Source organism: Podarcis muralis, chromosome 3 (assembly GCF_964188315.1).
Source record: "Podarcis muralis chromosome 3, rPodMur119.hap1.1, whole genome shotgun sequence".
NCBI lineage: Eukaryota > Metazoa > Chordata > Lepidosauria > Squamata > Lacertidae > Podarcis > Podarcis muralis.
The window spans coordinates 85,419,123-85,446,383 of NC_135657.1; the positions used below are offsets into that span (position 1 = coordinate 85,419,123).

The 27,261-nt window shown below is 42.2% G+C and overlaps 1 protein-coding gene and 1 long non-coding RNA gene across 6 annotated transcripts in view; one reads left to right on the forward strand and one right to left on the reverse strand.

Annotated features, from left to right (window-relative positions):
* ADGRB3 (adhesion G protein-coupled receptor B3) overlaps positions 1-3,075 on the reverse strand; it is a 445,105-nt gene extending 442,030 nt beyond the window's left edge. For 2 of the 5 annotated variants that reach the window (XM_028722676.2, XM_028722678.2), the window contains exon 1: positions 1,625-3,074. The gene's annotated coding sequence lies outside the window, so the exon portion shown is untranslated. Of the gene's footprint in view, positions 1-1,624 lie in introns of all 5 variants that reach the window. The other 3 variants (XM_028722675.2, XM_028722674.2, XM_028722677.2) reach the window with 3 other exon arrangements.
* Positions 2,366-25,563, forward strand: LOC114593853 (uncharacterized). The gene is made up of 2 exons (XR_003705805.2): positions 2,366-2,458; positions 24,358-25,563. It is a non-coding gene; the product is annotated as an uncharacterized LOC114593853 (long non-coding RNA).
* The last annotated feature ends 1,698 nt before the right edge of the window (positions 25,564-27,261 follow it).

The following is a 27,261-nucleotide window of genomic DNA, read 5'->3' on the forward strand; positions in this document are numbered from 1 at the left end:
ACTTGCTCTTCTCTAATACAGGTGTAACTAAAGGAAGTGAGTCTTGGGTACATTTAACCACCTACGGAATAAATGCCATATAGCCCATTTTCAGCATTAATATTTATGAAGTTGTTTAGCCCTTAACAATTCTAGTTCTCTTTGTAAGTGGTAGCTGATAAAAGTGACATTGAGGTAATGTTTTTAGTTGGCAACACTAACCTCTTCCATTGTTTGTCTGGAGGCAAACATAAAGAGTTACTGAGTTTTTGACACAGTCTCCCCTCTCTCTAGCTTTTTCATCTTCTCTCCGAATGACCAGGCATCTCCCACCCCCAATTGCGTAATGCTGAACAAATCGGAGGATTCAGTTCCCTCAAAGAGATTTTGTGCTTCCCAGATTATAAATTGCAGGCTCTGAACACTGAGAAGAGAAAAACAGCAGTGACTCTCTTTAAATGTGTAGTTTTAAAGAGAGAGAGCTTTCGGGAGGGGTAGAGGTATAGTTGTGGAAATCCACCCCCCCCCCATTACCCAAACCATTAGATTTTTTCTCTTTGCTGTACATCACAAGCAAATGGCTTCTTTGCAAAACACACACACAACCACAGACTTGATAGGCCATTTCAAGGCTGCGAAGTGAACTTGCTATGGGTAAACACTGCAAATAATCATCTACTCTTTACAAATGTTGCTGGAGCACTTTACAGGCATTGCAGTTGTGCGCAGCATTGTTCAGGAGGGTCTAGGCACTGAAAGACAATTTAGCAGTAGAGCACTAAATTAGGAATTCCATCAGTGTGAGAAGAGCTGCCTCAAAATCTGAAGGGAATGTATTTGGTTTAAGATAATAAATGTCTGAGGAGGGCATGGGTGGGGGGGGGGCGCGGGGGGAACAGCCAGGTAAGATTTTTAAAATACTATGGTCTGCAGTGCTAGGCTGCTTCCTATAAAGAAAAGACAGCATTTTGGCTTTCACCCTCCTTCCTTTTCTTCTGAACAGGAAAGAGGAGATCCTCTGTCAACTACACAGGGCTCTCTTTTGGGTACACTGGAGAGGAGAGGATTTTGGGTGACGATGCAGCAAATGCCAACGACGCGAAGTTCATCTTCTAAGCAGGAGGCTCCGATGGAGGTTTTTTGGAGGTGAAGGGTGATATCTACTTTAGGGGAGGGGGGAAACAAAACTGTCCCCAAAAGATCTAAGACTGCTCGTCGAAATCTTTCCCACCGAAAAGCATCCTCGTCTTTTCCCACCCTCCTCGGTGACACTGTAGTTTAATCGAACCTAGACGGCGCCATCACTCCACGGATCTGCTCTGCCACGGAAGACCCACACACAGACTTCCCTTAAACTTCCTATTAACCTCAGGATCCCCCACTTCCCTCTTCCTTGCGAGAAAATCACCCCGATCGTGCGCTAGACCTCCCTGGGTCGAGCGCGAGGGCAGCCAATGCCTTGCCCAGTCGCCGAGGAGACTTCGCCAACTTTTTTCCAGGGGCGAGGAGGGAGCACTTGCGCGGAGGGGTCCCGCCAGGTGGTGCGTCGTGTCTCTCTCCCACCCCCACCCCCCCACCTCCCACGGCTCCTGTCTCTCCTTCAGCCCCGAGCTCCCTCTCCTCCCCTCTCCCGCCCCAGCCTTACCTTCCACTCCGAAAGCAGGCAGGCTATTTCTCTAAGAAGACCCCACCGCCACAGGCACACGTCCCAAAAGCAGGCATGGAGAGGTTCCCCTTCGGGCGGAAGCGCCGTTGCCCATTTTCCTCAGCGCGCATTCAAAAAACCAAAAGCCGAAGAAGAAGAAGAAGAGGGCTGCTGAGGGGGAGGGAGAGAAGGGGAAGGGAAGGGAGGGATGGAAAAAAAAACCCGCAGCAGAGAGAGGGGGAGGGAGGCTCAGCACGGCCAAAGGATGGCTTCCCTCAGATCCACCAAATCCAACCACATATAAAAAGAAGGGGGAGGGCAGCCCAAGCCCCCGACCTGAGACTGCAGGAAAGACGGGCGGGGGGCGGGTTGCAATGGACTTGGCTGGAAAGCAGAGGTTTTCTTGTGTTGTTTCACTTGGGAATAAAGTGTCTCAACCCAACAGCGGAGACAGACCCGGCGAAGGAGATGAGCCCAGAAAGCAAACTCAAAGAGATCCGGCTGCCCTATTGCAGATTTGTTGGCGGGCTTTGGCTCTTGGCGGTTGTTGTCAGTCGGCTTGGTCTCGTTCTCTTTTCGCCGCCTTCCTCCTCTTCTTCTTCTTCCTCCTCCTCCTCCTCTCCCTCCCTCCGGCTCTCAAGTACCTGAGGGAAGGACAGCGGCTGAGGTGGAGAGGTGGATGGGGATGGCTATACAATCTCTCCCTCGCAAGCTATAGCCTCGGCCGAGGATGTCGAAGAGCTTCTTCGAGCGCGGAGGGGAGAGGAAGGAGTCCGCGAGAGAGCGAAGGGAAGGCGGCGAAGCTCGGCGGGAGCGCGGGAAGAGCGAGCCACGGTGAGTGTGGGGCTGTGTGTGTGTGTGTGGCGTGCGCGCGCGCCCCTCTCTGTGTGAAGGAAAGAGAATGGAGATGTGTGTGAGCTCCAGTGTGCGCGTGTGCGCTTTCCCCCCTCTCCTCTGTGTGTGTGTGTGTGAGGAAATGAGCGCGCGCGCGCTACTCCCTCGCGCTGTCTCCCGTGGCGAGTGCGCCCCGCGCTCGGCTGTCCGCGCGCGTTTGTGGCTCCACCACCTCGCTCCTTTCCCTCGCTCCCTCCCACCCTTCCTTTCCCTCCGCCGACCGACAGCTCAGGCTCTAGGAGCGCAAGCACCGCGCGCTCCGCTCGACGTCCTCTCCGCGCCTTTCTCCGCCGTGTGCGCGTGCGCGAGGCAGGCTTCCCTCTCGGCTCCGGCAAGTGGGCCCGGCGCGGCGGTGTGATTTCGCACGTCACAGCTACTCAACCCCAAGCACGTCTCTCCCCCCCTCCCCTCCCCACAACAAGCCGGTCTTTTTCTGCGTCTGGGAGGTTTTTCCAGCTTCAGTTCCCACACGGCTGTGGCTGGCTGCGAGCGAAACTCGGAGGCTGGGGAAGAGAAGGGGGCGCGCGCGGGAGAGAAGAGCGAGAGCGCAGCCTTTGATTTCTCTCTCTCTCCGTCCTCTCACCCCCCCCCACCTCTACCACCCGCCGCCTCCCCCTTTCGCTCTTTGCTCCTAAAGCGTAAAGCCCTCTGTCGCAGCCCCAAGAGCTGTCAGTTCGCCGCCGCGATGCAGATTTAAATGATCTGGCGCTCCGAGGGAAAACATCGCAGCTCTCAAAGTGCCGCCTTCCACTGTTGGGAACAATAGCAATTTCTTCCGCGAGGCTGCAATTAACACCTTGTTTGTTCTTTGCCCAAAATCTAGGGGGCTCTTGCTTAGGATTGTGGCAGCATTTTCATGGCTGGAGAGAGAGAGACTCAATCAGTCTGCAAATAGCAAGTGATAGTGACTCCGGAAGGCTGAGATTTCTGCTTCTTTCCCCACTCTCTCTTTTTTACCTAAGTTATCGTCTGTGGGAAGGGCGGGTGGATTTGAAGAGAGGGAATTGTTCCACTGATTTCTTGCCTGTCTTGTTCGCGGCGACAGGAATTCGCCTGCTTTAATTTCTTTGTCACGATAGGGGGACGCCTGATGGCGTAAATATGTGATCAGTTGTTGTTGTTCTTGTTGCTGTTGTATTTTTAAACATCTTTTATTTTTCGCGCTGGGACATGTTTAAGACTGATGGCAGAAAACTGTATGGCCATGGAAAGTAAGATTAGCCCGTCCGGAATGATTTCTGGAAAAAAAGGAACGCAACTGAATGACAATAGGCATGAATAGGTTTTTTTAAAAAAATATATCAAAAAACCACACCAATGCATCAGAACTGCACTGCAGAAGAAAGGAAAGGCAGGTCAGCTGGTGTAACTGAGCCCTGGGGTTTGTCAGTAGGGCTCAAGGAACCCAGAGGAATGCCACAAATATGTGCATGCTGTGGGGGTGTCTGTGGAACTGAGGAAAGAAGGAAAACTGCAATGAGTGGAGTTGCAAGGCACAAATATGAAGGACTGGTCTAATAGGAAGGAATGTGCATCAAGATGCAGTGTTGGTCTCCAGAGTCCAATGGCAGTCCAAGCCTGAATTATAGCCTCTGAAATGGAAACAATTTGAAAAGCAAAATGACAGCAGAATCACAGTGTCCAGAAAAAGGGTGGCTTGTGGGATGATATTGTCTAGGTGAGAATGATGGCATGGAATGATACTGTCCAGATTAAAGTGTCAGTGTAATGGCAGAGCAGATTGGTAGTGGAACGGGCATGGAGAGCAAGCTGACAGTAAAATGACAGTGTCCAGAGCACAGAGGTATAGCAATGCCCAGCGTGACACAACAAAATGGGTATTCCCAAAGTGAAACGACGTTAGGCAGGCTAGGGCACCAGTATGGCCGGGACTGGGAAGTTCTCAAAATGGAATGACATTGGAACAGGAGAGGATTAGTGAGGCTAATGGAGATAGAGTACAGCTGTTGAATAGAGAATGTTGAAGGGGGATAAGCCGGAATAATAAGCAGCTTTTGTGGAGTCACTGCAGTCACTCAGAAGCAGCTTTGGGAAATGGATGAACAGTGGCAAGGAGCACATTGTGGTGAGTTGAATGAGAAAGTGGACACCACTGGCAGTACCGTAGGTGGGTTGAGTGGCAAAAGGGAGAATGCGAAGAATAATATGAATGCCAAGAGACCAGATGGAAATGAAATTAGCATGTTGAATTGAAATCAGGATGCTGAGCAATGGCTGAATTGTACCGGGCAGGTGGAAGGGGTGTGGGAAGGAGTCTAAAGTCAGAGCAAACATCACACAAGATGGCATCAGGACATTGAGGAGGACTCTAGGAATGGAAAAGATAAGTCTGCATTGGAGTGGTAAGAATGGCAATGAGGAGGCAAAGAGTGTATTGGGAATGACTTGTAGACAATGTGGTGGCTATGTAGAACCATTTTGATGGTTAGTTTGGACTAGGGAAGAAATGCATGAACTCAGTCTTGGAGAACTTTGATGGGAGATGATTGAATGACAAAGTGTGTGGGATGGAATGATAAAACAGCGAGGAATTGCAAGACAGACCCATAATGGAATAATAGAAGTGTGATGGCACATGTAGATTGATAAGGTTGAGTATCTGAAGGAGAAGACGTAGTAGTTTGGCTACTGGTTGTGTGGCCCAAGTAACTTGATTTTGTTGGACGAAGTAAAGGACAAGTTCATGGAAGAATGGGTGTGTGTATAAATATGGGTGGGTTTATGCACACCCACTCAAGAATGAGGCAGAGTTGGTAGATATCCTTCACATAATGAAGTTACAAGCAGGCATAGCTATCAATGGAAATTGTGACAGGCAGTGGTGGAAAAACCGTAACAATGACTATTGAATCTTTTACAGGAAAGCAGGCCCTGTGGAGCACATAAGAAATACATCCTGAGAGAATTACTGTGCCCATCCTTCTGTGAGTAAATGTGTGATGCACAAAGCAATATATGGTGCGAATTCTGCCAAGAACAACACATTCTGTTATCACTTCAGTCAAAGCTGCAGAACACTGACAGACCAAAACAAAGCACATAAGTAAGAACAAATCTAAAATGGAATTTATTAATTCTATTAGTTATATTTTTTATCCATCCCTTGCTCCAGGGATCTTGGGATCTTCTTCTCTGGCAATTACTCGTAGCCAAGTAAGATTGTCTTCCATAAACATGGTTTTAACAAGGAGTCAGTAAGTGACTGTGGAGGCCAATTCTCCACCCACACCTCCTTCCACAGTGGGGACATTGGTTTCCTGCTGGGAGTTGATCACAGTGTGGATTTGCCAAGCGTGTCTTCCTCTTAGCACATTTCTCCCTTGCATCCTGAGTTTGAGTGTCTTCAAAGCCCATGACACCTTTGGTAAAGGCTGTTGTCCAATTGGAGTGCTCACAGGCAAGTGTTTCCCAATTGTTGGTGTTTATACTACATTTTCAAAAATTGCCTTGAGACAGTCTTTAAACCTCTTTTGTTGACCACCAGCATTATGCTTCCCATTTCTAAGTTTGGAATAAAGTAGTTGCTTTGGAAGACGATAATCAGGCATCCGCACAACATGACCAGTCCAACTAAGTTGATGTTGAAGAATCATTGCTTCAGCACTGGTGATCTTGGATCTCAGGATAGAGCATCTGTGGTCTCCCCACATTTTAACATTCCAGCAATCCTGCGAGGTAGGTGAGGTTGAGGGCATCTAGTGAGCTTCATGGCTGAATAAAAGTTTGAGCCCAATCTCCTTGGTTAGTGCTCAACATTATTTCCATACTCTGATCCCAGACACATGTCATGGGCCAGCACCTTGCTGAAGTTTTTCTGAAGCTCTGGATCTGATCCATGTGTGTATAAGAAACCACCAGGGTAACACGTGTATGCCACCTTGGGTTCCATGGTGGAAGAAAGGCAGGATATCAATGTATAAGAAAATCAAAAACAGCATTAAATAACCACAGCAGAAGACCAAATGCAAACTCACACGAAGTGAGAGGATCTTTCTGAGGCATGCTCATAACTATTGCATTAGGAACAGTAGGGCGAGACCACAAAAAATTATTCTTGATATTCCACAATTATTATATGCTGGACATTATACTTCTCCTTTGGGAGTTGGCGTTGCACTGTGGTTTCTGCCATCATATCATGAACATTTCACTTGTCATGCCATTCATTGGCCATGGCCAACCTTTCTTTCTCCTTCAGCCTTCTAACCTCCACTCCCTCACATGTTTCTCCTTCCCATTTCTACTTTGAATAGCTCCCTAGGTCTACTGTTGCTCTCTGAAAGTTATTTCCCCTTTCTCTGCATCCCTTTTGAAGCATGTATTTTATAAACCAGTTCACACTTGTCACTTGCTTTCTATTTCTTATTTGCTTTCAATGATCATGCAGATGTATCCATTACTAGAAATGGGCATTCGGCCATCTATAATTTGTTTAGAATCTCCCTGTTTACATCCTTGCATTCAGTTTATTTCAGGCTGGATATTGTTAGGCAAACAATGAAGCAAAGTTTGGGTAGGAGGGCACGGTTGGGTGGGGGGAACAGTATGTAAATCTCTTGAAATTTAACAGCTTTTTGTTGAAGTTCAACAAATATTTTTCCCACTCTGCTGCTCTCTGTTGTTGCTCTCTGGCTGAATTTCTCTCTCTCTCTCTCTCTCTCTCCCCACCCACTGTGTGTGTGTTGAGCTATTCACCAGCCAGTGTTCTTAGATGCTGGAGGGGGAAAGTGCATTGTAATTAAAGGTGGAGAAGTACATTGCTTTCTAACAAACACCACTCACTTAGCATGGGAATTGTTTTGTGGCACACACACACACCTCTGCTAAATTCTGCAAAGGGAAGAGAACATTTAGAGAGGGCTTTGCTAAATCTGGCAATGTCACTCACTTCAAAGTTCATTTAGTTAGCTGCAGGATGCATTTTTTTGCTGATTGAAATTATGTCGGGGAAATATGCATTAACATTCCAGAGAGCGTGCAAGCCAATTATTTTTGTAATCATAAAGGTTTGGATTTTTAAAAAGGAGATTTTATTGTTGCAATTACACACTGCGTGAATTCTGATCTGTAGTGTTACTGATCATAACCACTTTTGACCCAAGGAACTAAATATGAGAACATTTATCATGTTTCCTCACTAGACATTATTTTGGGGTTACAAAAGTTGTAGGAGTCCAGCTGTATTGTTGCCCAGAAGAAGCCATAAATAAATAAAAGAAATGAAATAAAAAAACACAACAACAACAAAGGCTACAACACTCCTAGCATACTGCCAAGCATTCCTCTGTTTCTTCCCATATTTAAAAGAGAGGGCGATATAACCCCTCTCAGAAAGGGAGGGATCTCAGGATTGTTTGCTCCTTGTACTATTTTCAGGACAAAAGTGGTACAAAGTGTTTTGCAACCACACAGGGAAATTAAGAGGCAAGACACAAAGGCTGAGTGAACAGACATATATATTTATTCAACTCCAAACAGATCTGCATATAGGGGAACTAAGGTGTGGGATCTATTAACCAAACTGTGGGTGAGCCAGCGATGCCAAGGCCCCTTCCTCTATCCCCCTCCTTAAGCCCCACCTTTTAGGTCACCCCTTCACCCCCTCCTGGGACCCCCAACTCCAGACAGGTATCACAGGTTGGCCCCTAAGATGCTCCTTAACCTTGCCATTGAGGCCCACAGCCCTGAAAACAGGGCTCAGGACTACATCTTCCCATTCCAAACTTTAACTAACTCATAACCTCCCGCACCTACCTGCCAATATGGCTAATTAATCTATTTAGTGACTACCTGCCACTAAGTGCACCCAACAGCACATCAGAACAGAGTAGGTAAAACAACCCTGTCAGCAAGACCAATCAGGTGACAAGCAAAATATTCCTACTCAGCCCCTCAGAAGGCAATGAGCCGAGTTTGCAGTGCCTCTAGGGTGGGCAGGTGAGTAGCCTGCCAAATGAAGAGGCAAAGAGAGAGGCAGGTATAAGTAGCCCCCTCTCACACCCCAGTGACAGCACAACATGCACCTATATGCTAAAGCCGCTTGCCAGGGCCCTCCATTCCCTCAGTGGTCACAAAAGCTGCTCACTACTACAGGTGAGAAAGGTGTGAGATGCCCTGAAAAGAAACAAAACCATTTTTGTGTTTGCTTCTGTTGTTTTCCCAATCTGTTGCTGCTGCTTCTATGTCATTTTGAAAACAGAAGAAACCACAGGGCATTCTCCTTTGGAGTAGTTCCCCCAGCCCATTAGAGATTACATTGCGAATGTGATGATGTCACAACAATACGTAGCTGATTAGATTGCACTGCGTGATGACATCACAAGGCCTTTGAGAGTGAGGGTGCAGCTTTCTGGATCAGCACTGCTGTCACTCTGAGCAAGTAGACATTTTCTCCACCTTTTGGGCAATTTCCAAGAAACATATGGGGGGAAATTGGCCCACCTTGAGATATAGGTTAGAAAGAATGAGATTCTGGTGGAAAACAATTCTGACCAAGAAGTTATGGTCTTGGGATAAGTAGTAGCTGATATGCTGAAGGTGTAGTTGTCAGCATAAGTAATGAACAATTGGGTAACTTAATGTGATACTAAAACTGTGGCAGAGATGAAAAACATCTAAATGGTCTCAGCTCTTCTTGGTTTTAGAGCATTAGAATATTGTAGTATAATTTTAAATATATTGATACTTATGTTTTAACTGAATGTATTAAATGTGTTATTAAGAAAAGAAAAGGAGTTGTTTTGTTTTTATTTTAATTTATTTATTATTCTTTTATCCCATACTTCCTCCTAAGAGTGAGCTCAGGGCTCCTATCAACCTAATATAACATAGCAATATAACTTTAAATCAACAATCAACCAGCCATCATTTATTTCATTTATTATTAATTTTTTACCTTTCTACCCACAGGAGCCCAAGGCAGCACAAAATGTCACAAAACATCATAAAAACAGTACCAGATGAAACATCTGGCGGATACCTAACATCCCTTATCTACTCAAAGGCCTGAACAAAGAAAATAACATTAAATTTCACCTGAACATAGTCAAAATGGGGGACAAGTTATTGACACTTGTAAAATTGGGCATCACTATGGAATATGCCTTAACTTATGTCACTGCTGAAGGGTTCCAGAAAAGGCACTCCATGTTTGACTCAGTTCTAATTTCTTACACTTCATGATAGGCTAAAAGCCTCACATGTCCTTTCTCTATTTTTAGGAATAGCAAATTGTCAGCTTAGCTGTCTTGCATAATATTTGAATCTGCCACCAGACCTCTAGGACTTCCTTCGGCGTAGAGCACTTCACTACTGCCATAATTCAGGAGAAGGGTGAAGACCTCTTATATTTGAAGTGTTGGCAATCTCATTATTTTGACAATCGTTAGAATAGATTGGTTTGTGGCATGTTGATTTGGCATCATGGCAAATTAATATTTGCAATGCAAGAAATAATAACGATTCAAGATGAATTTATATCCATCCAATGACACGATGGGCCAGAAACATTCTAAGCTTCTTTTAATGATCTATTTAATTCAAGACACTAACCAGTGACAGGCTGGTGCGACCTTTGCAAACTGCAGCAGCTGGCATGATTGCAAACATGGTGAGGTGTGCTTTAACAAAACATATAAGATATGACTATGCTAATGATGAGATATTGTCTGTTGCAAACCTCCAGATAACACAGCCGTGTAATTAACTTCTATAAAGAGGTCAGACCTGGAGGACTCTCGGTGAATTTCTGGGAGACTCTTCAGTGGAAATCAATTCGTGAAGATTAGGAACAAGTGGCACAGAGAAGGAAAAGAAAAATAAGAGTCACCTGCACCGTCAAGACATGATGCTGAGTAGAAATAACACTGGGGTTAGGTACAGACCCTGAAGGGCGTATGACGAAGGGCCAGTTCATGGCAAAACAGATTCCACGCAGATTTGGAAAATGAGCAGACGTGGTTAGGCTCAACTAAATAATTTAGATACTACGGTAAATGGATAGCTCAGTTGGATAGAGTGTGGTGTTGATAATGCCAAGGCTGCAGGTTCAATCCAGCTGCGTATTCCTGCATCGGTTGGGCTAGATGATCCTCAGAGTCCCTTCCAACTCTATGATTTTAATAGTTTATAACTTTCTCAAGTTCCTAATATTGAATCACAAGGTGGCTGGCAACTAAATGCTGCAATGTATTCTGGCTCCCTAGCAGAAATGCTACTCTCCAATATTACTGTCCTATGTTGGTTCCAGTCATACCACCACCAGAGTTGACTATTCAGAAAGGCTCTGCTAGGGCTCATCTAGACTTCTGATTGTCCACCACTTACTCACTCTTTGCCACTGCATCAGAGCAAAGGTCAACCAGGTTTTCTGCGTATTGCTGTTTGTTCTGATTCAGCAGTAAAGAATTTCCCGAGGCAAACGGCAAACTGCTTGGGCCTGTGCGGAGAAAGCACAAGCAAGTGGGCAACTGCTCAGGCCCATGCTTTCCAGGTGCAGAACAAGTGGAAGTGCGGATGAGCCTTTATGATCAGACCAGTCACCCACAAGGCACAGTCGAGACAAAGCAAAGCACTTTTTAGTTCTTTTGATTTCATGGTGTTCTTAGCAGGTATTCTTCCATTGAAATGGTCAGGACTTAAAAGTGTTTTAATTTTGGCTGGATTCTGTTGAAAACTTTTAACAACAACAACAACAACTAATAATAATAATAATAATTTTATTATTTATACTCCGCCTATCTGGCTGGATTTCCCCAGCCACTCTGGGCGGCTTACAACATATATAAAAATTGTAAAACATTAGACATTAAAATTTTCCCGATACAGGGTTGCCTTTAGATGTCTTCTAAAAGTCAGATAGTTGTTTATTTCCTTGACATCTGATGGGACGGAGTTCGACAGGGCAAATAATATATATATATATATTTTAAAAACCCCACTCCCACATCATTTATACTGGAATAACCAAAACTTGGCAGTTTGAGATACATTATTTCCATATGGAAATGAATTAGGTTGCCCACATTGTATGGAAATGGTCTTCATGTACTGGTGAAAGCCTTGTTTTGTATGCAGCAATAAGGTTGTTTTTGTTTTTTAAGAAAAAGCTTGGGGGGAAATTGACAATCAGGATATTTTTCTTCCTGGCAACTTCTGCTCTTCTGTACAAACAGAGTCATCTCATTAAGCAGCCACACATTGCTCTACTGTTACCGTATTTAGGTTGGCACCTCCAGAGAAGTGTGACTCTAAGCCATTGCTAAATACAGAAGAAGATACAAAATGCAGAACTAAGAAGATGCATCTCACCACCATTCATTTGCATGTCATCAGGAACAAAACAATGAGCAGAAGCCAATAAAAGTCCCATATATTTCAGCTGGAGAATGTTCAGCATATGCTTAGCTCAAACATTAAAATGCACAGGAATTAGGCTACATATGTTACTGGAGGGTAAACCTCAAGGATCCAGTGAAACTTGGGTGCTTTCACATGACTGTTTATTACAGACTTGGTGCTGCTCATACAGGCAACTTGCTTTGCGGCGTCATTCTCATAAAAATGCCACCCCATATTTTATTTCCCTATTTAATCTAGACTCACCATTTCTGCAGGATTCCCCCTCCCCTTATTGCAATGTCTGGAAATCTGGATTAAATGGAAAAAGAACATGTTGACGATGATGTAATGTGGATGTTGCAAAAATACTTGCATGCACGAGCAGCACTGGGTCCACAATGACCTGCCATATAGAAGTCCCTTACAACTGTGTAGAGACTCGTAGGATTCAATAGGCTCAGTAGTGGCCAGCAGGATGGCACAAGGGGAGCTGCATCACTCTCCTGGCTTCCAAACACTGTGGGAAAGGCTAGGCAGTGGGAGGATCTCTGCAGGTGCAGCAGGACCATCCTATTGGCTCCATCACTGCACCTAGGCATGCCAAGCTTCTTGCTGCCTTGTCCATCTCCCAGTGAGCAAGAGCAATGCATGGTGTTCAGAAGCCAGGACAACAGCACAGCCCCACCTTTGCTGCCCTGACAACTGTTAATGCATAGGGTGTAGTGGATATAATTTTTTGAGGTAGGCACAACCCTCCTTGAACTTGCCCATACTTGTTTGGGATTTGCATCCCCTGCTAGTTCTCAGTGAGTTTTCCTTCGCTAAGTTGCAGCAGGTAACAATATGTGTCTGCCATGTGTACATCGATGTTTGCCACTGTGAATTATTAGGGGGAAACATACAACTATATTATAGGTTCTATCAAAATAAACATGCTATGGACCCTTTCTTGAGGCCACACCCAAACATGCCTTTTTGGCACATGTGCCTCCCTGTCTTTAGAGCTGCATGTCTCTCTCTCTTTTATGATAAGTCACTCATTAGGATAGTCACTAAACCAACACAAATTAAGGGTAAATCAAACAGGCAGAGGGATAGCACAAAACATTTCCTTGGCTAGTTATTTCCTAGCCAATCAAAGAAGGCTCTCCACATTTCACACAAACTCTTTTCAAAGCTTTTTTTTTTTTTAATCAGCAAGGAAATTTATTTTCATCTTCCTTTAAATAGCTTTTTAAATTATTGATCACAAGTAGTTGAATATATACAAGTGGAATACGCCAAGTGGGTTCTCTATTCCCTCCTTTTTAAATGACTTTTGCTTTCTTTGGACACCGGGGCTCTGCTGTTGAACATGCTGCTTTCTAGTTCATCCAAAGGTTGTTGAGCTAGATGAACTAATCAATGAATGAAAGGCAATTATATCCTGTGTTCTACAAGCAATTATTTCTAGCACTCAAAGCAGAATTTGAGACTAGCCCCTTGGGGCTTGCGATATCTGTGTTTCAGTGTTTCACCTCCTTGCTATTGACTGTTTGAGCTAGTGTTATCAAGGTGCCATGAAATAAATTCGCCACCCATTCATTACAGCACACTCTAGGCTTCCCTTGGCCACAGTGCAGTTTGAAGTTAGAGATGAATGGTTTGCAGCCAGTAGATGGATGTCAAGGGCTTAATCCTTACTGTATTGACTAGCAAACAGTTATGCAGAGGTGGATAATATAAAATGGAGCCCCTGTTTTCCCGTTAATTATCTAAATGCATCCAAATCCTCTTTATACTAAGAAGAAGACTAATTTTTAAAAATGCCCTTTCATCTGTGATATTATTAATCTTCTCTAAAATGTTGCCTGGTCATTAATCAAGCTGAAGTATAATAAATATAAATGGACACACACACACACACACACACACACACACACACACACACCCCCTCTGTGATTCTGGCTCTCTTCAACAGAACCTGAGAAATCCATCATTAATACTGAATTGTTGTCCTTTGCTCTTATACTTTCTTTTTGGTTATACACTGTACAAGCTTGCACAGCGAATGACGTGCATCTGCTGTGCGTCTGTAAAATCTGAGGTTATGAAGTTAAATATAAGAGGCAGAGGTTGATTAAAAAACAAAAACAAAATCCATAGCCTATTTTGAAGAGCCGAGGTAAGCTCTCATTCAATAATCTCAAACTATAATGCAGATGTGAGCCCAGAAGTCTCAATTGCCACAAGCACTCATTTCATCCCAGCAATATAACCCTAGCGTAGCACTGATCATTCACATTGGTCCATTTCAGTTATGCCATACATCCTGGCTTGCTAAGCCATCATCAGAATTCCTTCCCCTCTTTCCTCACTTCCAAGTGAATAAAATATTTTTTGGGGGGGGGCATGTAAGCTTGCCCTGCATAATTGATCACAGGATGCAGTGCACTCACACCATTTGAATGACAATGCCCATCAATTTGCGGGGGCTGCCAAATATTTTATTGCGGGGGGCAACCCCTAGGAATTGACTCCTATGCTCACTTCACATCCTGGCTTTGGTGTGCCAATCCTGGTTATCTTATATTTACTTACTTACTTACTTACTTACTTACTTACTTACTTACTTACTTCGCCAAACCTTCATTAGGCTTTAGAAATATAGGCTATCATAAAACATCCATCTATAAAATTTTAAAATATATACAAATAAACAGCCATGTAAAATATGTAATAATGAGGATTTTCATTGGAGTTTCTTCCCGCTAAAGCTCCCCATTGTTTGAAACATGAAAGGTAGTTCAATGCCAGTTTACAAAATAGGATCTGAAGCTAATAAGGCTTGGTGTTGCAATGAAGGGAGAAGAGGAGGAAAGGGATTAGGGGAAAATGGATGATCATTCATGGCTCCTAAAGTGACATTTCCCTTTATCTCCACCTTCTCTACAGCCCCTCACAGGCCTTAAATTTGCTTCTGAGGCCACCTAATCCTTTGGGACAATTTTTGGGGCTGGGGGTGGTATAAGGTAGAGGAAAGGAAGTCCTGTTATATGACTGGAAGTAACTTTTGATGGTGGGAAGACACAGTGGTGTGTTAACAACCATCTTGGGCCATCTCTGCATTCTACGAGATATAAATCTAATGAGTCCCTCCATGTTTTTCCCCACTTTCAAGGTATAAGCATCTTTCATGACTTCTGGGGACACATAATATGGGATGTGCCTTCACTAGTAATTTCTCTGAAAACTTGTTACTCCATGGACACAATTATTTCAGCATTGCACCTGTCAGAGCTGTTTAAACAGACTGATTCTTTAAAAGTTGGCATCACTTGCTCATGCAAATGGAATCACGCTGAATTTAAATAGGATCACTATAATGATGCACTTTGTTCTCTCCATTTTTGTCTTTTGGAATGTGCCTTTTAAATTTGCCATTTCATTTCAGTAATGCTGTACAATTCAGAGGCATGCATTGCAGACATATGTAGGAAGCACCCTCAGGTTCATGTTCACTTCTGGCTTCCTTGATTTCTGTCGAAATTCAAGGTCCCCAGTTATTTCTGCAGGACTCACTTGAATATAGTTAGGAGGAAATGCTTACTGGGTATAAATTGAATTACCATGATGAAGTGGGTGGAATAAAGGTGATTTACATAAATCTAACAGGAACTTGTATCCCAGAATAGGGACAGACAATTTTCATATTCACAGAAGCTGTTCTTTTCTCCATACCTCTCCTGATCTTTTGTTCATCAAGCCTTTTTCTTTATCCTTCCAGTTCTTCTTCATCAATCTGCTGCTTATTCTGTCCTCTTCTTCAGCCACCTTTGCTCTCAGCTCTGTGACTCTTAGCTTTTCTGTCTCCTAGTACCAATCCCACTAGGTTTTCTAGTCCTGATTTTTTAATACTTTCACCATACAGCCCCTTCTGAGGGTTTTTCTAGACTAAACTTACTTTTCACTTCAAGTTTCATGAAGTGGACTGATGTGAACATTCTGTTTTTGGTGACTTCCTACTGCTTGTGGGCTTCTTGGAGGCATTTGGGTTGCCACGGTGGGAAACAGAATATTAGAGTAGATGGGTCTTTGTTCTTGCCCTGCAAAGTTTTTCTTTTGTTCAAATATCAGTCCAAAAGGATATCATGCGACAACAGCTGAATGTGGTGATCAAAATTTACTATATATATTTTTGCAAGTTGTTCTCCTATCTCTCTGTCTGCTCTCTATGCATTCAGACACCTCTTAAAGTAGCATAACCAAATTTGGCATGGTGGTTCCTGAGACTGAGGAGCAGATTTTTGTCTCTGTTTGGATACCATTGGACGCCATTTTGAATCAAGACAAAAGACTGAACCTTTCAGAACTGCACTGATTCTAACACCTCTTAAAATATTGTAACTGTCGTGTTATCACTGGAAGAATTCTTTTCAAAGGAGGAACTGAATACTCCCCAAAATAAATAAAGAAGCCAAAAGAAGGCTTATTTGAAGCTTAATTGTGATACAAGGGGGGCACAACTATAACTCCCCATAAAAAAGGTAAAGGACCCCTGACAGTTAAGTCCAGTCATGAACGACTCTGGGCTTGCGACGCTCATCTCGCTTTACTGGCCGAGGGAGCCGGCGTTTGTCCACAGGCAGTTTTTCCAGGTCATGTGGCCAGCATGACTAAGCTGCTTCTGGTGAACCAGAGCAGCACACAAAAATGCCATTTACCTTCCTGCCAGAGTGGTACCTATTTATCTACTTGCACTTTGACATGCTTTCAAACTGCTAGGTTGGCAGGAGCTGGGACCGAGCAACGGGAGCTCACCCCCATTGCGGGGATTCAAACCGCTGACCTTCTTGATTGGCAAGCCCTAGGCTCAGTGGTTTAGACCACAGCGCCACCCGCGTCCCATAACTCCCCATAATCACAATTAGGCTTGACAAAAGCCTTATATTGTCTACAATAGAACGCTTCTTTAAAGTCTCACTTTAAAGTCTCACTTCAGCTGGTGGGAGTGGAAGAGAGAATATGCCAGGGAAGTCCTCCGAGGGTGTATATGCACCTGCGGGCACTGCAGTGGCAACCCACTAATTTTATAATGCCAATAATGAACTGCATAGGATGGAATAAAGCATAAGTTTGGCAATCCATGATATAATGCCATTAATGAACTGTTTAAGATGGAATAATGTGTAAGGGCATTTCTTTAAAAAAACGTTTTTTCACAAGTGTTGGAACTTGTTCCAATAGAAGTGTGTTGTCATAACTTTGGAAGCACTTCCTTCTTGCATGACCCAGCTGAACTGGTCCATTTCAATCAAATGTTCAAATAAAGCTGATTGTTCATACTGTAACATTCACCTTTCATTTACATCAATTTGCTTATGATTCCTATTTAAGAGGTTAGCAAGCAGTAAAATTAAAGAACAAAAAAAGACGTGCTCTGAGTTTTTGATGGGTAAAAAAAAAACATTAAATCTACACACTTGCCAATTTTTCTGCTTAAAACAAATGACAAGGACGGTTCAGGAACACAGTGGGAAGATAGGACTTACGGAGTTTCGTCACAAAAGCAAAACGTTTTTGAGACCTAATATATTGGCTGCAATCAAACTGTAGGCTGAGGGTGGGTCTGCATGGACCCATCTTATTTCTATGATTGTTGGTTGTTTTAAACTGTTTTTAATATGGTGTGTTGAAGCTGCCACCTACCCTGTGACCTTTGGGTGAAGGGCAGGTTAATAATAATAATAATAATAATAATAATAATAATAATAATAATGTTGTAGTAGTAAGAATAAGAATATTGCTATAGTTGGATCATAGAGGACAATCTTTATCATCATTGGGGCTGAGGGAGAGAAGGAAGGACTGAATCCAGCCCCCAACTCTTTGACTGCCAATGTTCTTACAGGGTCTATGATAGTGTTGTCTTCTGGATCTGAGGAGGAAGTGGGTGTACAACACCACTTTTGTGCACAGTTTCTTATCCAGCTAGAAATACGTAATAGAAGAGAAAGTTTAAGAGAAGAACACCATGGGTCTCGTGTACATCAAGAAAGCACCGTCCAATAAAGTGGGGGAGAAATTAGCAGGAATTTCCTGCTGTCCTGCTGGGTCCTGGAAGTATGCCTGCAATCAAAAATGTAAAACAGCCCATCTTAGGCACTCTAGTGAATTAGCGAGCTATTGTACTTCATTTGATTTGCCGCCTGCTGTGTCACTAAGGTACAGCAATAGAAAATAATACGTTGGCAGCCATTTGCATTTGAGGACTCCCAAAGGATAGATTCTGCAATGGTGCAGAATCAATAGTGAAGTATATTTCTGCGCCGTTCTTTCCAGAAGACCACTTTTATTGTCCAACAAAATGGCCTTTAAAATCAGCTATATTGCCATTCCTGTGAAAGTCATTGCTCTTACAATGGATGCATTGGAACAAGCTGGCTGAGACTGGTGCGAGAAATGGATGGCACAGGAAGCAGGCATAATCATGGTCATGTATGGAAAACGGACACTAGTTTAAGCAGATTCTTTTCACTAGGGATTAGAACAGGGCAGGGATGTATTTTCCCCTAGCATACAATTTGAGATAAATTTCTCCCAAGCATTCATATTCTCAAAGAGCTTATTCCCTAATCATGAAAACTAGTGTTATCTCTCCTTGGAAATAATAGGGAATCAGCTACCCTGTGTTTTAAATATTGTAATTTATTGTTTTATCAATGGAAGTATTATTGTATCCTGCCCTGAGATCAATTTGATATAGGGTAGGCTATAAATAGGTTTGCAGATGCAGTCTGAGCAATGAGGGAATGAGGTGATGTTTTCCCAACATAGAGTTAATGGCCATGGAGAAAGTTACAGCTGTTGAATTTCCATCTGTTGAATTTCTGCCTATCACACAGCTGTTAAGGGCACAGAGATGGTTCCAAGAAAAGGCATTTTTACTCATTATACCCTTTACAGTATTCTCGAACTCTGTTTTTTCCTCATATATATATGTGTGTGTCTGTGTGTGACCTTTATTATTTTGCGGTCAGCATGTCATCTGATGGTGTTAATTTGCACTGTGGGAATCAAATGAGAATCAGTCAAAATCTTAAGACCAGGCATTCATATACAACATGACAATTATTGCAGTAAAACAAAGGACATGCAGTTTGTTATGTGCGCCGAAGCTTTAAAAATAAAATATTACATAGATTGAGTTTCTTCTTTGTATGCAATCGTGTGCTGTTGATATAGCAAAACTACTTACATCGCATTGCTTGTAACATGATTAACTTTCAATATTTTTTAAAAACAAATGTTTATTGGTATTTAATACAAAGACCATTAAACACTTATCCAGCCGTACATCTAATGGTGTTTGTTCTATCTTTTAGACATAAGCATATACACTGAATGTTCAAACCTATTGTTTAACATAACCTCTCCACTGAGAAGATTGTTATACCAACTGCTCAGGGTCTTGATTTGGGTCATCAACATTTCTTGGAGAGGTGTCTCTTTTCATTATGCCTTTAATTGTCCTCCTGTGACTGGTGGGATGCTCAGACATGGTTATTACTCTCCCATGGTTGGTCCCACACCACTCCTGATAACATTTGAAACTTTCACTCATGTGGTTAAATGTGGCATGTGGGCCCCCTAGCCACGGATGGCACTGAAAATGTCATGGAAGCTGTCATGAGAGAGCAATTACCTGCCTTCCTGGTATAGTACAAGTTGGTGCCAAAGTTTCATGTTGGTTTCCCACCCCCCCACCCCTAAAAGGAGGAACTAGTGCAGAATGACCTCGTTGGTTTAGGATCAGTGGCTGATGATGGTCCAGAATTCTGGTGGGTCACAGCAGCTCTACCCACCAGCCCTGTACCTTTCTCCTGGTAAAACCTCCTATAAGCAACACTAAGGCTACTTGTAGATGAGAAACCATTAATATGAGAGAATATGCTTCTATTGTGCCTTGTCTCAGGTGGGATTGCCAACTTCCTTCAAGGCAGAACAGCTCCGTAACGCATAGGCATTTTATTATTCATTATTATTTTATTCATTAGCAGTAGTTCTAGACCACCCACTAATCAAGTTTTCTGTGGACAAATAGCAAGAGAGAAATTCAATGACGAACTGAGGTTTTTTTAAATTGTTGGGCTATCCTTTCGAAATGGCTTAGTGTATGTTAATCATAAGGCTGCATTGATTTGTTTTGTTGTGATGCGCTTTGAACATATTTATGGAAAAGGGACATATAAATGTAATTATTAAATAATGAATAAAAGACCATTGTATGCCATAACAAGTATATATAATGCAGCAGTTCAAAGATAATGACAGTAGCAGCGAATAAAAACAACAATCTCAAATTCTCAAGCAAGACCAACAATATTTTAAGCCAATTTTAAATGGCCTTGGAAAAGAAAATAAGGCACCCAACATCTCTGGGAAGACCATTCTGCAGCCACCAGTGAAAAATCTCTTTCCCCAGTAACCACCCATTGCACCTCACTTGGAGACTCATGGGAAAGGGCAAACAAGGAAGACCTCAAAGCCTGGGTTGGTGGGTGATGGAAGAAGCAACTGTTCAGGTAACCTGGTCTCAATCAGGATGTGGAGATTTTCCTGCCACTGGGTGTTAATGCTGAGAGAAGTTGTTGCATGCACTGGAGCCTCACCAGAAAAAATAACTTGGTAACGCCATGAAGGATACTTTACATGTGAAATATTTTGCATCAAAACAGTACATTAGATTAAATAACCCTCTGATGCAATTATTTCAGTACAAACTATTTTTAGGGTAATGGAATTAACGCAGATGAATATACCTTTGAAATGATGTGATACAGAAATGGTTTCCGATGTACAGTTTTAAGAGAACACCATCTGTTAAGTGGCTATTATAAAAAGTACAGAAAATGGCGCTATTTAAATGGAATTGAATAAATCCAAAAGTCTGAGTTAATGAATCACTAAAAGATGAATCACAATCATTACTTCAGAAATAGTTATCTGTTACCATTACAGCTATTAATGCAATGGTAAATGGAATACAGTGGAAGAAGGCTGCGGAAGTCAGAACAGGAAATCTATTTGTAGAGCTAGGTTGCTGGTCACTTGCTAATTCATTTAAAGTATGCAATTTGGGGAATATTGCATAGGACAGTGGTACCTCGGTTTCCAAATGCAATCTGTTCCGGAAGACCGTTCGACTTCCGAAACGTTCAAAACCTGAAACTCAATAGCTGACAGCTAGAACTCAGGATCTTGCATTCAGCAGAAGCCGTGATTCCTGTTCGACCTCCAAGGCACATTCGAAAACTGAAACGTTCGACTTCAGAGGTATTCGAAAACTGAGATACCACTGTACTACAAATGTAACTAGACTATGAAGTAAAGGGAAGTGCCATAGGAGGCTGTGAGTCAGAAATCCTTGCAACTCACTAGGAGACCTACGAATAGATCCCAAACTCCCTTCTCCGCATCTCTTGCTTGTATCACCCAGATCTCTTTAACTGATTTGAAAAAGGTGGCTTTATATTACTCATCTAGCAAATATAAACCTATGAAAAAAGCAGATAATGTTGAGCAGGTATCCAGCAATGTACATCCAAATATGTACTTTCAGGAAGCTAGATGTTAGGAAGCAGAATGTCCGTAGAATGTGAAACTTCTTGTGGAGTGTTTTCTTCCTTCATAGCTGCAGTTTGGATCGACAGACATTCCCCATTTCCACATATAGCTGAGAACATGGCTAGCCCTGCTAGGTATTATCAATGGTCTGCATAATTCAGACTCCTCCCCACCCCCCAGTGCCTTTGGGAAGATCACAAGCAGGACATGGAGGCAGTGGGGGCCTCTCCCACTGCTCTTTGCAGTGTCTGGCTACAGTCCTATTAATTTTACCAACTTTAACTGGAGCAAAGCAAATATGAAAATTAGAACTGCTAGGTTTAATTGATTCACCAGTTAGACTCTGTTAAAAGTAGCTGATTTTTAAAAACCCTTTTATTCAAAGTAGAAAAACTGCCCTTGATTAAATTGGGAAGTTTTTTAAAAAAATTATGTATAATACAAGTGCTTATCAAAACTGCAGGTAAAAAACACAATCTTTCCAAAGAGTCTTTTGCCCTTCTCTCTCTCATTGGACGGATTCCCTCTTCTTAGATGGCACAACACATGTATGCATGTAAAAACAAATAAAATATGCTTCCTGCTTGAGAAATATTTTTGTACTCATATGCAAAGGCATGTAAATTTAATCAATAGATTACTTGATCAAGTAAAGGTCATTCATTGATTAAAATTCATTTAATCAGGCTGCAGCCCTAATTAAAAATGTTTACTGTGTTTCAGTGTGAAAACTGTAATAATCCAATGGTTTATTATTCAGAAGGCTCTCTTAGATAATTACAAACTAGGAAATGAACAGATTATTAGCTGCTATAAAGATATATTTGGCTATATGAAAGAAGTGGTAAAACAAGTTATTCCCCTATTCCCATAATATGAGGTGAGCTGACATGAACTTCAGACTTCCCCTACCTACTCACTGATAGACCAATTAGTAATTATGGTAATAAATTATTACTATTCACAACCTAGCCTGTCAGGGTGATATCCCAGAGCTTAGCAGAAGAACCAAAGCAACAAGACATCAGAAGGCTGACAGAGACTATAAGCAGCAGGAAGGAAGGTTTTCAAGCTTCAAATCTGAGTTGGTTGGCATCCTTCTATCTCGGGAGACAATGGAGGAGTGTGCCTTTGGGGGTGAGGTCAAGCTGTTGGAAGGTTGCAGCGTCTGCTGTGGCTGTAGAAACAGATGCGGAAGAGACATGTTTTGTTGCAGCTGGGGCAGATGAAGGCGTACAATTGTGCTTCTGCAGATGCACCATGGCGTTTCTTCTCTCTGTGCTCTATTTATCAAACATGATTATCTGTTTATCTAACTTTGCCACCTATATCTTAAGCCTATAATACTATATGTACTATAATATTATACCTACTTACCTGTGAATAAGTCCCACTGAACGAAGTGGAACTTACTTCTGTGTAGATAAGGGATGTGGAACCTGAAGCCCTCCAGATGTTGTTAGACTTTGATTCCCATCAGCCCCAGCCAGCATGGCCAGTGGTCAGGTATTATGGAAGCTGGAGCTTCACACCCCTCTTGTAGATGTTTCTAGGACTGCACTACCAAACTCATGAAGAATTGCTTTTCAAGAGACTTAGTGAAAAGACCACTATGGAATATCTTGTATTTTAAAACTCCTTCTCCTTTTCTGATGTGGATTAGTTTTAGGATAAATGAAAAACTGATCTGAATGTGACTCATTTGGCTCAAATCCACAATTTGTTTGCAAAATGAATACAGTGGTACCTCGGTTTTCAAATGTAAGACCATTCAACTTCCGAAATGTTTGAAAACACTCAGCGGAAGCCATTCGACTTCTGAGGGACATTTGAGAATGGAAGCATTTACTTCTGGGTTTTCGGCGTTCAAAAACCAAAACGTTTGACTTCCAAGAAGTTGGAAAACCGAGGTACCACTGTACACAGATGTAGAAATGGGACAGTTCTTTGACACTTGGATGTTAACCATTTGGGGAGGACTTACCTGTCTCCAAATGCAGAAGTGGCAAAAGATCTCACTCCGGTGGCCAATACCTTCCACCCCTAGGAATACACTGTTCTGTAGCATGCTTGCAAAAAATGTCTGCCACCTCATAAAAAGGTTTGTCGCCAGTGCCCAAATCTGTGGTGGTGCCCAAATCTGTGGTGGTACATTCAGATTCTTATGCTTATTCTTTATTGTATTTAATAACACCTTTCAGCTTAAACTCACAGGGCAGTTTACAGTATAAAAACACAAAAAATATATACCATAATGACGAACAAAACAATACCCCTTATTATAATAGGAAGTGACTGGAAAAAGATGAACACGAGAAATGAATGAAATAATGAAACAAATGAAACAGCACAACGGATGCAATATTTAATAACCAAATGGCATTACACAACAATAATACACAAACACACATACACACACCAGCTACTCTCTACAATGCAGAATCAACATTCTAGTCAGCTTCCTATGGTTCCATAGAGCCACTTCACAGATTTACCTTCCGACAAGATATTACAGAATTGGAATCTTTCATCTGCCAATAAAGGTTACTGATTCAGGGTATATAGCGCTGAAGCACCTCCATCTTTCGATATTTGCATGCTTTTGCATGCTCTTCTCTTGCAAGGGCAAAGTGGACTCCACAAATGTGACTACAGCAGCTAGGTCACTCTGCTAGCATATGCTTTCACCAGGAAATTTAACATGAATAAAGTTTGCTTTTGGTTTTGAGCTCCTTTTTCAGACTGTCACAGTCATATAACTCAGGGGTATCATTTTACCTGAACACTCTGTGCTGCAATACCTTCTGAGAGTTCCTTTTTTTTCATTTAAAAAAAGCATGTTGTGTTCATTCTCACTTTTCTTCTTCTTTCAGGAAACGAAGTCCCTGGGTTTTTCTTTTTTTATATAGTAATGAAGAAGTCAAATTACACCAGAGTTATGTATTAAATGAAGTTGGTAAAATATGAATAAGTAGGATATCCATGGTGTATCTTTCACAGATGAGCAAATTATATTCATGGTTCAGTGTCATTCATTCACTGGTTTATGGATCACAAAGTCCTTCAGGCAGTGTGACAAATCCACATAAAGTCCCTGAGTGAGAGATTTTGCATTCTGTAGATGTGTTAAAAAAAATATTCCCCATGTAGCTCCCTGTGGCTAGACATCTGAGAAATCTCAGGAGCATAATGTTATTCCAGCTAAAGTTGGCGGTAATTTACACTCAATGAATTGGTTCCACGTCTGTCTGTTTCAAATTATTTGAGAGAGAAACAAGGCTTTGTGCTGAGTGCATTTACCTTTGGTCAAATTGTGCTTTGTACAGGAGATTTGCCATCACAAATGAAGATTATGTGTAAATAAACTGAGCACCTCATTACTATTTCCTCCCTACCCACACCATGTTACTGCTTACAAATGGTGGGAGCTTAACTCCTTACTGGGAAGTCTTTTGGCTGTTCACCTGTGACTTACACAGTATAATGCAATGCTAGAAAATGGAAAACACAACTTCCATCCTCAATCTACTGACATGTGCCCACAACACTGTTAGGATTCAATAAGCCAGTAAGATAAGGAATATACATAGCAATAAAGGTCATTGAAGGTTGTTAGTATTTCAGATAACTCAATGTACATATATTCTTGTTGCTTTGAAACACATGTATTCTTATTTGCTAAGTATCCATTAGCTTGAACATAATTTTAGGAGAAGTATAAAGGCCTTTACTGATATTAGCAGTATGTTCTTTCTATACATATCAGAGACAGGGATGATGAAAGATCTCTCTAAATGAAAGATTAACCATTTATGTAATTTGTTTTGTTTATTGTTAATGTCCTGATTGAAGGTTAGCTTACTGTACAGGATAATTTGTAGAGTTACTCTGATCTGACTGTGAAGATGTCATGTCATAGCTTACACGGAATGTACAATGTGGAAATAGTTATGCAATTAATATGATGTATACTGTTTGTGATAGAGTATAAAAGCTGTGTGAAACTTGTGAGCATTATAGTACCCATCACTTACTGGAAAGTCCTTTACTGTTAATAAAAGTGTAACGTTTCACTTGAATATTGTCCCTGTTTTCTTATTTAATTCCCTACCTGGGCGAACCTGTGGTTTTGGCCATTCCCTTCACACACTCATAGAAAGCACCCCAGTATCCAGAAAAAGCAAAATACCTGCTCCTTCAGGGGAGTGCCACTTCAACCACAAAAGGTTGAACAGCCTCACCGAGATCACCAGTATTTTTGGCTAACAGCATCACAGTCTTGTCTGGATTAGGTTTTAGCTTGTTAAGTCATAGTGCCAGTGGACAGGCTTTGCATTCAGAAGGTTCCAGATTCAGTTTTCAGCAGCCCCAATTAAGAAAATACCTGCCTTAGACACTAAATAGCTACTGGCAGTGAGGACAAAAGAATAGGGCTGGATGGACCAATTATTTGACTTAGTAGAAGGCACGTAACATGACAAAGACCCAGCAACTCTCTACTTTATGCATAACCAGGAGCTCTAATAAAGGGAATAAGCTGTCTTTGTCCAGCTGGAGTCAAACAAATGTAGTAAAAGCACCAGGCGTAAACCACTGACCGCATGCACCAATCCATGGGTGAAATTCAGCTGGTGTCCTGTTGCTCACAGAAGGGCTTTTGATCCAGCAGAGGTGTCTGATAATGAAGAGGAGGTGGGACGATATTTTGCTGATTTCCCCTGCAGCCCCCAAATGCCACCTTCTACCACGTTCTGAAGGATCCTCCAAAATATCTGGAGCTGTCTTATTTATGTGGTGGTGGTGCTACACAGGGTGGAGAAGCTGTCAACAATCACTTCCTCTCTCCTTCTGCATGGGGCTCAACTGCTGATCCATGAGGTCAAGGGCATCAACTGGATTCTACCCCATGATTCAGCAATATGAGAATTTCACCTGATTCCACCCCACCCCCCAAGCTTGGGTATTTGAGACCTTGAATGGAAATATAGGGTTGTATCCAACTAAGTTGTCCTGTTGGCGCAAGGGCATATGCCTGTGCAGTGGAAATTTCCTTCCCTCTCCTTCCCCCATGCACCCCGCTAAATCCCCTAACTTTATGGAGCCAACTGGGGAAGCACAGGAAGAAAAGAGGAAGGGGAAGTCCCACTGTACAAGCATAAGTCCTTGCATACATGGGACAACTTGTTTGGCTACAACTTACAGTTCACAATAATGTGTCTGCACTATCTGCATGCCCTACAATTCTGGAATGACTCTATGATGTAAGGGAAAAGCTGCAGCCACTACCACTTTCTGTTACATCTCCACAACTTAGAAACTCCCCTATCATTTGTTTCCGCTCCCTTTTGACCCTCTGCTACCCTGAAATTCAAGCCAAGGGGGTTGTACTGAAAGAACTGTAAATACAGTTCTTGTTAATATATTACCTAAAACGCTTCATGTTTCCAAATTCCATTATCTTTTTCACAGTGCCTTATCTGTTTGGGAGGCTAATTGTTATGGTTGTACTCTGTAGCAGGTTTGCTAGTCAAATTACTCAATACATACAACTCATTTATAATATACACCTACAAGGTCTCACAAGTTAATGGTATGAAGGACTTGCGAGATATGGAAACACTTGTGACATGTGTCACTGAAAAGCAACTCATTTTTTAAAACAAAATTAAGGGGAGAAATGAGTATGGTATAAAAAATATTACTCTGATTTGCTTCAGACTTCCTGAATATATATTTTGCCTGTTCCAGAATTTTTTTTTTTTAAAAAAAACATTTTT